An 11984-nucleotide genomic window follows, 5' to 3' on the forward strand; every position below is an offset into this window, starting at 1 on the left:
AATAGGTGAGGAACAGATTTACAGATGTAAATGTGACAAATGTGCGGAACAATAGGTAAGCTGTAAATGTGAGGAACAGATCGGGTAGGCCCCACAAGTCAACCATTGCGATAAGATCTTTGAGGTTCTTTCGATGCCATGATGGAGTGCTGGGCATTGTTGACGGAAGCTTGTATCTTATAATGTTTCTTATTGCATCTTGGTTGGATGCATTCTTGTGCTTCCTCTTATACGCGTCTATGTCACGCTGCAACATTGTCATGTTTGTAGAATTGGAAATCATGATTGCTCTCTTGAGTTGGTACATGATGAGTAGCTATGGCTTGTACAAGGTATACACAGAGAACAACATGATGATCCTCATCCTGATGTAGTCACTGAATGGGGTGTCTCCTTCGTAGTTTTCGTGCCCGAACGGGAATAAAAAAGGGAACACAGCTTTTTCTATTGTCACGTCTTTGGCCTCTGAGTGGCTAGCAAGCATCCCATTGTACCTGAAGATAGTCATCCGCTCAATGAGGCCTGAGCCCTCATGGAGCTTTACTGAGCCAAAGTCGCGAGAGTCTGTTCTGGTATAGGCCCTTCTTCTTGAGGTGGCATACGTGTTTTCAAGAATGCCCATCTCACATTGCGCTTCTGTCTCCTCCATCAATGCAAAAGGCTCCGTTTCTGAGTGGCTTGTTATGAATGATGTAACAATATCCGATGTCAGCACACACAAAGTGGTTTTTTTGTGGGGTTGTTGTTAAGTATGGAGCCTGATTTACCCTTGTAATTTTCTATGGTAAAGCGTATTTGTAAGGCTCCCATTATGAGGAGAAGCCATCGTGCGTAAAGGTAAATCACTCACCGGAAACCAAAATTTTCACAGTCAAAAATCAGGGGCAACTTTAGGGGCCTCGGGGGCGGTAGCCCCTGAGAAATTTTTTTTCCCTCGCCGGAATATTATGGCCGGACGGCGGCCGAAAAGTCGTCGGAAAACAACCGGTCGGTTGGCCGGTGGCCGGTGGTCGGAAGTCAATGGCCGGTGGTGGCCGGTGGACGAATTCAAAAGCGGATTTGGCGGCCACACATGGGCGGATTGGAGGGTCTGATTTGGACTTATTCACACAAGGGCGGCTACACATGGCTGCCTCTCATAAGAGAGGGCAACCCTTTTGGCCTATAAAAGGAGGCCATTTCTACACACATTTTAAAAGTGTGAAGTTGATGCAACAAGGTGAGTGTGAGGTGGTGAGAGTGAAGCAAGGCGGGAGATCCATTAAGGGTATACTCCCTTTGTAAACTACTTCTTGTTTTTAAGTACTAAAGCCATTGAGTGGTTGCTTTCCCGTGGACGTAGCCCACATTGGGTGAACCACGTATATGGTGTGTACTCTCTCTCTCTCTCTCTCTTTCTCTACTCTATAATATCGTGTATGTAAATCTGTCTCTCTCCATTAAGTAATCTACTCAATTATCTATTTAGCTACGTTTTATTTCCTAACAACTAATATCAAAGCAAGGTTTTCTCGTAGCTAAATTATCTCAAGGAAAGGATTCCTTGAATTGAGTGGGAGTTATGGCGGAGGAAGGGAAGCTCAAGATTGAGAAGTTCAACGGAAAAAACTACCAACATTGGAAGATGCAGATTGAAGACTATCTCTACCAGAAGGACCTCTATTTTCCACTAGGTGGTCTTGCGAAGAAGCCCGCAACAATGGCAGATGAAGCATGGATTGTCCTTAATCGAAAGGCACTGGGAACAATCCAGTTAAGCTTGGCGTCAACGGTGGCCTTCAATGTTTTAGAGATGAAGACCACGGAGGACTTGATGAAGTCACTTGACGACTTCTACAAGAAACCATCGGCATCCAATAAGGTATTTCTTATGAAGCGCTTGTTCAATCTAAAGATGGCAGAGAATGGTTCAGTTGCAAAACACCTAAATGACTTTAACACAAACATAAGTCAACTTCGATCGGTGAAAATCAATTTCGATGACGAAGTGCGAGCTCTCCTTATACTATCATCTCTACCGGATAGTTGGGACAGCCTTGTGATGGGTGTAAGTAATTCTATCTCTAGTACAAATACTCTTAAGTTTGATGATGTTGTGGGTGTTCTCCTAAGAGAGGAAATACGAAGGAGAAGAACAGGAGAATCATCAAGTGCTGCATTGTCAGTGGAAACAAGAGGAAGGTCTAAGGAGAGGTTCAAAATCCAAAAGGGTCATGATCGCTCAAGACGAAGCAAGTCACGCACAAAGTCGGTTCTTGAATGTTGGAACTGCGGCAAGAAGGGCCACATCAAGAAGGATTGTTGGTCCAAGAAGAAGAAGGAGACTGAGTCTCAAGACAACAAGCCAACATCGGAGGCCAATGTGGCAGGTAAAATAGAGCAAGATGCTCTAATTCTCTCATTAGACAATGTGTCTAATTCCTGGATAGTAGATTCCAGGGCTTTATTCCATGCGACACCACACAAGCAACATTTCCAAGACTACACCAAAGGTAATTTTGGGTATGTATACTTGGGAGATGATGAAGCTTGTGAGATTGTCGGCAAAGGTACATTTTCTGTCAAAACTGCTAATGGAAATGAATGGAAGCTTAAAGATGTTAGGCATGTTCCTTCTCTTCGTAAAAATTTGATCTCTACAGGACAATTGGACGATGAAGGTCACAACATTGCATTCGGAAACAAACAGTGGAAGATCTCAAAGGGATCTTTGGTGGTTGCCAAGGCAGAAAAGGTTGGTACACTTTACTTGTGTACTCTTAGCACGCAACCTTCAGCTTGTGCAGCAACTACAGAAGTTGACAGTGCGGTGTGGCACTACCGACTTGGTCATATGAGTGCCAAAGGAATGCAAATCCTTCAAACAAAGAAGCTTCTACCAGGTTTGAAATAAGTGGACTTAGAGTTCTGTGAAGATTGTGTTTATGGTAAACAAAAGAGGGTAAAATTTCAAAAATCAAGAAATGAAAGAAAAAATAAAAAACTTGAGTTGGTTCATTGTGATGTTTGGGGTCCTGCAAGTACACCATCACTTGGTGGCTCATTGTACTATGTAACATTCATAGATGATGCGACTAGAAAAACATGGGTTTATGTCATGAAGAATAAATCCGATGTATTTTCCATATTTCAAAGGTGAAAAGCCTTTGTGGATTATGAAACAGGTACCAAGGTTAAATGCCTCAGATCCGACAATGGAGGCGAATATTGCAGCCAAGCTTTTGAAAGCTTTTGTGCTAGCAATGGCATTCGGAGACAAAGGACAACCCCAAGGACACCTCAACAAAATGGGATTTCAGAAAGGATAAACAGGACAATCATGGAGCGAGCACAAAGCATGCGGCTACATGCAGGCCTACCGCTTGAGCTTTGGGCGGAAGCTGTAAGTACGTCTGTGTACTTAATCAATCGGTCACCCTCAACGGCATTAGATGGGGGAGTTCCAGAAGAGGCATGGACAGGTAAACCGGTGAATTATGCATTTCTCAAAGTGTTTGGGTGTGAGGCTTTCATGCACATAGATAGAAGCCTAAGATCAAAGCTAGATGCAAAGTCCAAAAAGTGTTTCTTCATTGGCTATGGAGAATGTGACTTTGGGTATCGATAGCCTATGGAATCCTGAAGATGGTAAAATCTTAAGGAGTAGGGATGTAATTTTTAACGAACAAAATATGTACAAAGATTACTTGGAAAGAAAACAAACAAAAGAAATAGGTGATGAGTACATGGAGCTTGAGGACGGTGAATACTCAAGGACTGCAAACGGTGACAATGTGCAACAACGTCAACCAAATGAGGAGCCTCAACCTATTCCCCGAAGATCTACAAGAGCAAGTAGACCTCTAGAAAGGTTTGTTCCTTCCTTCAACCATCTCTTGATCTCAGATTTTGGAGAGCCGGAATCATACGAAGAAGCTATGCAACATGAATCCAAAGAAGAATGGACAAAGAGCATGCAACTGGAGATGGAATCACTACATCGCAACCAAACATGGGATTTGGTTGAGTTGCCTAAAGGTAAGTGGGCACTTCAAAACAAATGGGTGTACAAGCTGAAGGAAGAAGAAGGTGGGAAGAAAAGGTACAAGTCTAGGCTTGTGGTAAAAGGGTTTTCTCAAAAGAAAGGTATTGACTTCAATGAAATATTTTCTCCTGTTGTAAAAATGAACTCAATTAGGCTTGTCTTAAGCCTTGTGGCTGCTCATGATCTAAATCTCGAGCAAATGGATGTAAATACGACATTCCCTCACGGTGACTTAGAGGAGGAAATCTACATGCTTCAACCAAAGGGGTATCAAGCAAAAGGTAAGGAGAAAATGGTTTGCAGATTAAAGAAGAGCTTGTATGGTTTAAAGCAAGCATCAAGACAATGGTACTTGAAGTTTGATCGATGGATGTTGGATCATGGATTCAAAAGATGGAACTCGGATCACTGCGTCTACACGAAGAATTTGGGAGATGGGAAATTCATCATCCTAATGTTGTATGTTGATGACATGTTGATTGCAAGTGCCAACATGCAGGACATCAAAGACCTAAAAGAGGAGTTGTCTAAATCTTTTTCAATGAAAGATTTACGTGCTGCAAAGAGGATACTTGGTATGAAAATATCAAGGGACAGGACGAAGAAGACAATAAAGCTATCTCAAGAAGGTACTAGAAAGGTTTTCAATGCAAAATGCAAAACCAGTTTCTACACCTTTGGCTGGTCATTTTAAACTAACAAAGGATATGTGTCCAAAGACAGAAGAGGAGACCTATATGTCTAAAGTTCCATATGCTACAGTGGTAGGTCCTCTAATGTATGCTATGCTCTGGACAAGGCCAGACATTGCACATGCAGTGGGAGTTGTGAGTAGGTTCATGGACAACCCAGGTAAAGAGCATTGGCAAGCTGTGAAGTGGATACTTAGGTATCTAAAAGGGACAACAACAAATACTTTGTGTTTTGGAGGAGCTGATATTTTTCTAGAAGGGTATGCCGATGCAGATATGGCAGGTGACAAAGATACTCGAAGGATCACTACTTGCTATGTGTTTATGGTTGGAGGCACAGGAGTAAGCTGGGCTTCAAAGCTGCAGAAAGTGGTTTCACTTTCTACCACGGAAGCAGAGTATGTAGCAATGACGGAGGCAGGCAAAGAAATTATGTGGCTTCACAGATTCTTAGAAGAGCTTGGATTCAAACAAGACAATTGTGTCTTGTACTGTGATAGCCAAAGAGCTATCCATCTTGCGAAGAACTCAGCCTTTTATTCAAGGACAAAGCACATTGAGGTGAGATATCACTTCATACGCACTCTTTTGGAATAGGGACAGCTAAAGCTAGGAAAGGTGCATACAAGTGAAAATCGTGCAGACATGTTTACAAAGGTGGTCAACAAGGAGAAGTTGAGCTTTTGCTCATCTTCAATCGGCATTCAAGGATAAGAAGCCAGAATGGAAAGCAGTCACAGGTTTGGTTTGAAGATCAGTCTCTAAGTGGGAGATTGTTAAGTATGGAGCCTGATTTACCCTTGTAATTTTCTATGGTAAAGCGTATTTGTAAGGCCCCTATTATGAGGAGAAGCCATTGTGCGTGAAGGTAAATCACTCACCGGAAACCAAAATTTTCATAGTAAAAAATCAGGGGCAACTTTAGGGGCCTCGGGGGCGGTAGCCCTCGAGAATTTTTTTTCCCTCGCCGGAATATTATGGCCGGCCGGCGGCCGGAATGTAGTTGGAAAACAACCGATCGGTTGGCCGGTGGCCGGTAGTCAATGGTCGGTGGCCAGTGGTCAGAAGTCAATGGTCGGTGGTGGCCGGTGGCCGAATTCAAAGGAGGATTTGGCGGCCACACATGGGCGGATTGGAGGGTCCGATATGGACTTATTCACACAAGGGCGGCTACACATGGCTGCCTGTCATAAGAGAGGGCAGCCCTTTTGGCCTATAAAAGGAGGCCATTTCTACAAACATTTTAAAAGTGTGAAGTTGATGCAACAAGGTGAGTGTGAGGTGGTGAGAGTGAAGCAAGGCGGGAGCTCCATTAAGGGTATAATCCCTTTGTAAAATACTTCGTGTTTTGAAGTACTAAAGCCATTGAGTGGCTGCTTTCCCGTGGACGTAGTCCACATTGGGTGAACCACGTATATCGTGTGTACTCTCTCTCTCTCTCTCTACTCTATAATCTCGTGTATGTAAATCTGTCTCTCTCCATTAAGTAATCTACTCAATTATCTATTTAGCTACGTCTTATTTCCTAATAGTTGCTCTGCCACAGTCTTATACATCTTGATAACTGGATTATGGAGTAATTTGTAGGCCAAAATGTCTGATAAGCGTGAGGACGCAAGCTGCTTTGACAGTTGCTGCATATTTGATGCTTTTGTCCAACAGATCAGAGGGTCATCAAGCAAGTATCTTTTTTCAAGTACACTGTATGCTATAGCGTTTGCAGAGCTTATGACGTTTAAAGAAATGTCAATTATACCGAGGAGCTGAGTGTGAAGCTGGTTGGATTCCAGGATACGTCGGACATAGTCTGGTAGCAGTACTACTACGCTTTTGGTCCTGACATATCTGGCGCAGCTGGAGCAACATGACCAATGTATCAATACTCCTTTCTTCTCGGCAGCGTTCAGGAATGTCATGCTAGCTAGACTAACACGGGCATTGTCTAGTATTTTTTGTCCGAGGCGAGATTTTGTGAATGTGGAAGTTCCGCAACCGGCGCAAATTGTAAAGTTTTTGGATATAGCGATGCACTGATCGTGCCAACGTCGAGAAAGAATGTTGATTCTAGTCCATGAGCTTGCAGTTGCGGCCAGTCTCTCTTTTCGCTTTGTTCTTGTTCGTTGTTTTGCTACTTGCCTCTTTCTTTTCTGAGTGAGTTTGTCCATCACCATGCTTGGGATCTGAAAGCATTAATTACAATATGAAACATTCTATCAAATAGATATTCTTAATTGTGGTTTGGTTTTTCAATGATGCAGGAAATGCAGTATGTGCTCGCATGCCAGTGCTCATTAAAGAAAAGAAAAAACCATACGCAAGTATGGTGGGGAGGTGGCACCATCCTCACCCAAGTTTTATAAACCATAGGGAATGCTCCCCGGTCACCTTTTTTCACCTCCACTGTTGGAGGCCGGTCACCTTTTTTCACCTCCACTGTTGGAGGGACACCAATGCTTCTCCTCCAATGTTGGAGGGATACCTTTACATCATTTGGAGTTTGTATATTTATGTGTGTTGCATTAGTTTTTCTATAAAATAAACTAGATAGCATTAGGGCAGTTGGTCCATGGGTTCCCCCTCGTTGAAGAGGGCTCCTCACCAAGCGGGAGCAGAACATGAGTGCGCATGAGAATAGCCAGAGACCAGATCACTATATTGACCGGAGGATGTAATGAAAAGGGTGGCAGAATTTTCAATGGTATCTACATGAACCATATTGTGAGAATGCAAGCTTCGGTGAGCGCTAGCCTACGTTTCATTCGAGTTGTTTCGTTTGGCGAGTGGCTTGGGATGGGTCCATGGCCATGGAATGCGAAGTTCAATGTGGCGAATGAATTATTTGGTGAGTGATAATGCTCGTGCTTATGGTGGTTGAAAGATATGGGCTAAGAAGGAATCACGGCCCGCAAGGCAGCGAGTCGACGTATACCTTAAGAATGCGGAAATGGTAGCCGAGCAACTTCATCTGGCTGGTTGCTTGGACTGGCTTTATAGTAGCAGATGACTATGCATATGTGCATGTGTGTGGCAATGGACACAGTACGACAGTGTTTTAGGATGAGGTGTATTGTTTTTGGGATGAGGTAGGTGCACTCGATGAGGACACAATATCTCCAACAACCCTTCCATTCAGCCGCATACCTTCTTGGTTAGGTTTGATGTTTATGCCTGGCATACTTTGCACTCCCAAAACCCGTAAGTACTGACATTTTTGAACACACTCGGCCCACACGTTGTCATACCCCTGCGTATCGCCTGGCTCTTTACCGCGAATATCACATGTCCATGTTGTCTGGACCATCGGGGAGGTCATTCGATGTATCACAGAACGCCTTGAGTAAAGGAACATCCAGCCCTCTGATTGCATCGTATCTGGCGGCTCATGCTGCCCCTAGCTCGTCTTAGTGCATCTCCCACCAATGGCTATCTTGTTGAGGGTACTATGGCTGAGAAATGGTCATCCGTGCTATCCGTAGCTCCACACTTGTGCGTCCATAACAGGACCTGCACGCTCTTGCTCACTGGATCCTGATGGTGACCACTCCCGGAAGGGCTGCCTTAAGTCGTTTCGGCTTAGCACATAAACCATAAGAGGACTCAAAATACCTTCCCTCTAGAGTCTTCGTAGTATTAACACCATGCATCTGCTATCTAGAAATACCTTCTCTCTAGAGTCTTCGTAGTACCAACACCATGCATCTGCCATCTAGAAATACTCTCGTCGTCTGCGCTTCCAGCAACATGTCCCAGTTGTCCTGTATCCCACAGCGCCTTGCTTTATATTTAGCTTTACGTTAACGCCTTGCTCCAATAATAGTGTGCCTCATGGTGATCACTCCTGGAGGGGCCGCGTTAAGGCGTTTCGGCTCAGCGTATAAACCATATTGGTGTTTCTCATCACATACATATCCTACTTGCTATTCTCTCTCTCTCTCTCTCTCTCTCTCTCTCTCTCTCTCTCACACACACACACACACACACACACACACACAAATCAACACTCGGCTTGCTGCCCCTAGCTCGGCTTAGCGCATCTCCCACCAATGGGTACATCATCTCGGCCATCCGTGCCAACCTCAGCCCCACACTTGTGCGTCCATAACAAGACCTGCACGCTCTTGCTTGACTGGATCCTCATGGTGACCACTCCCGGAGGAGCCGATTCGGCTCAGTGCATAAACCATACCGGCGTTTCCCATCACATACATATCCTGCTTGTTGTTCTCTCTCTCTCTCTCTCTCTCTCTCTCTCTCTCTCTCTCTCTCTCTCTCTCTCACACACACACACACACACACACACACACACACACACAAACGCGTGCACACAAACATTGCAGAGGCTCCAGAGACTTACCTGGTCTTGCTTGCTACTAGCGATTGTTGTTTGCTGCGTGCTCTCTTTTTCGTTTTGCTGCTCGCGATTGCCGTTTCCTGCGTCCTCTCCTGCTTTTATTTTTATTGCCCTGTTGGCTGCACGTTTTCAGCTTTGGATGGACAGAATTAGTTTTTCTTTATTTTTATACGAGCCAAGTCAGCGCCAAGTGGCATGCTTGTTTTTGCAATATTGCCAGCAAGCGTCTTACACTGAAAAGATAAAAAACCTCACTTTTTTTGTTCTTCTTTTTTTCTTTCTTTGCTTCCTTCTTTTTTTTTTCCTTCCTTCCCTTTCTTTCTTTCCTTTCTTCCCCTTTTTTTCCTTCTTTTCCTTTCTTCAACGCCTTTTTCTTCTCCTCTTTTCTCACCTTTTCCTTAGCTTTTTGTCCTCTCTTCCCCCCCCCCCCCCCCAAAAAAAAAACTTTCTAAAGGCACTCAAGAGAGGCAATGACGGCGTCGTCGTTGCCTTTTGGAGTTAATTTTGTCTTCCTTCTTTTTTTAATTTTTTTTTTGAGAGGGGTGGGTCCCATGCCAACCATATGATTAAAGCGCCCTATGGAGTCGGCTCTTGCCTTTTGCTCAGTGCCCCGACAAAGAAGCTGTCAAACCTGGGCAAAAACATACACTCCGAACCTCAATCTCATCCCTTCTCTCCGCATCACGGCTCCATCTTGGGCTTGAACGACGCACTCCAAAACTGCAAAAAATTTAGGATTTCCATAGTCGTTGCTAGCCGTAGTCTTTGGACAGTCATAACTTTCTGCTCTGCTGGGCCTAGATTGACATGCCATCGCCTTTAGATGGCTTCTCATGATGCACACTACTCATAGGAACACAGGCAAGCCCAAAAAAACATCCCTGGTGGCATGCCTACCAATGCGGCCAAAGCATTCCAAAATTTCCCCCTTGGAAACTTCAAGTGCCCGTAACTTGCCCTCTAGAACTCCGATTAGCAATCCAAGAAGACCAGCACGCTCTACAACTTGAGTACTTTAGCTTTACCACCCACCTTTATCTTTAAACGACCATAACTTGCTCTTTAGGGCTCCATTTGGCAAGCCATTTGAGCCTGCTTAGAGAGCACACCAAAGAACACATTTTGGCATGTGATTCTACCTCTTGGGCTTCTTCAACCACCCACTTTATTAGCCCCATCTGGAGTCCTTTTTGGCCTTTAAACAACCACATTGGGCTTACATTTCCCAAGCCTCTTGACCACCCCAGCTTTTGACACCTGCTCTAGCACCACCATGTACGAATGTATGCATACATATTCTTGCATGAGCCCATATCTGGGGTCGACATGTTTAAGCTGCACCAACGTTGACAAATTTGCTATGCAAACTGGTAGATTTTGGAGTTTGTCTTGCATTGGTAGAGATAACTCGCTATGGCACTACCTAAGCCACTTGGGACCATCCATTCTTTGAGTTTTTCACAAAGAGTTCTCAAAGAAGAGCTACTCAAGTGCAAGGTCCTTAGCAAAGACTCCCTCACTTTCAATGCCAACAAATGTATACTAGTGGATCGTGAAGCAACTCTGTATGCCTTTGTGGGCAGGCACCATGGATCAATCCTATCCCACTATGCCCTAAGCTTAAGTAAAGGGGTGGCAAACCTTAAAGAAATTATAAAAACCCTTGGTATGAGACCTGTTGTTTGTTCCATACCAGCTGATATAATTCAAAGAAAAACACTCCATGATGTAAAATGACATACAATAGAAATAAAAGTAGTCTTTTGAATTGTCTTTATTATCACTATTATTACTATTGGACATTTTATAAAATTTTCTTATGGTTTATTCTCAAAAACGATTCAAAGAAGCAATGTAAATAGAACTCATCTTTACCTACTATTTTTAGAGTTTAAGTGAAAAGCAACCACTTCTATTTTGGGTGTAGGCATGAAGAGAGAAAGAGAATTTCAAAATTTCATCTTTGCCGCATCGCACTTTTTCAACAAGAATCAGCTTCTTGACTCTTCACTATGAGGGCGTTGTCGTGCTGTGGCACGTACATGGTGGGAACGAATGCTAGGAGATTTATTTTGTGACTTTTTAGATACATAAGTATATTTTCCATAATGTACATATGACATATATGTAAGTATAATCATAAGCTTTTTATCTCACGCTAGTATTGATCTCAAAGGTAATATATTCTTACTTTACTGCTAGAAAGTATTGTGGAAAACAGTGTCAATAGCTATGTCTCTTTTAACTTGGGAAAAAGAAAAAGCATTGGTTCTTTTTTTCTACTATCTCATTATCATCTCACACTCTAACTAGATCCTATAGATAGGGTGATTCTCAATATATATATTTTCTATTTTTTTTATATTTTTTTTCATATTCCTTTTGAATAGCTATTAGGAAGGTATCAAATCTTAGTGGGACACTACCTTGCATAATTTTCAAAGATGCACTTATTTTAATGCATTGTTGAAAGGATTATTAAAAAAAAAATTCAAGGAGCAATGTCATGTTTTCATATTGCATAAAGTGTCCATTGGAATCAATGGAAGGGGACCAGAAACATACCCTATTTTGATGAATTTTTCACACAAGGTTCCAATCCAAATTGAAAAAAGTATATAAAATAGGGGTCGTAGCTTATGAGCTGAATTGTTTGCCCCTATTTTTATTTTTTAATTTGGAGCCACGGTTGAGGAAATATGCTCAAAATGGTGGACCCCAGCCTGCCCACATCATGCAAGGACAGACTATTTTAAACCTTGCCAGCTCCTATTCACACTGGCTCCTCTCTCTTTTGTGTAACCCTGTTTCCTTTCACCTATAAAAGGGGACCTCTTCTTCCTTGAAAACCATAAAAGAGAGGATTTGAGGATTAACACCTAATCGTACTTAGCCATAAACATAAACCTAAAGCCCT

This window comes from Adiantum capillus-veneris, chromosome 13 (assembly GCF_014529385.1).
Source record: "Adiantum capillus-veneris isolate H3 chromosome 13, ASM1452938v2, whole genome shotgun sequence".
NCBI classification, from domain to species: domain Eukaryota; kingdom Viridiplantae; phylum Streptophyta; class Polypodiopsida; order Polypodiales; family Pteridaceae; genus Adiantum; species Adiantum capillus-veneris.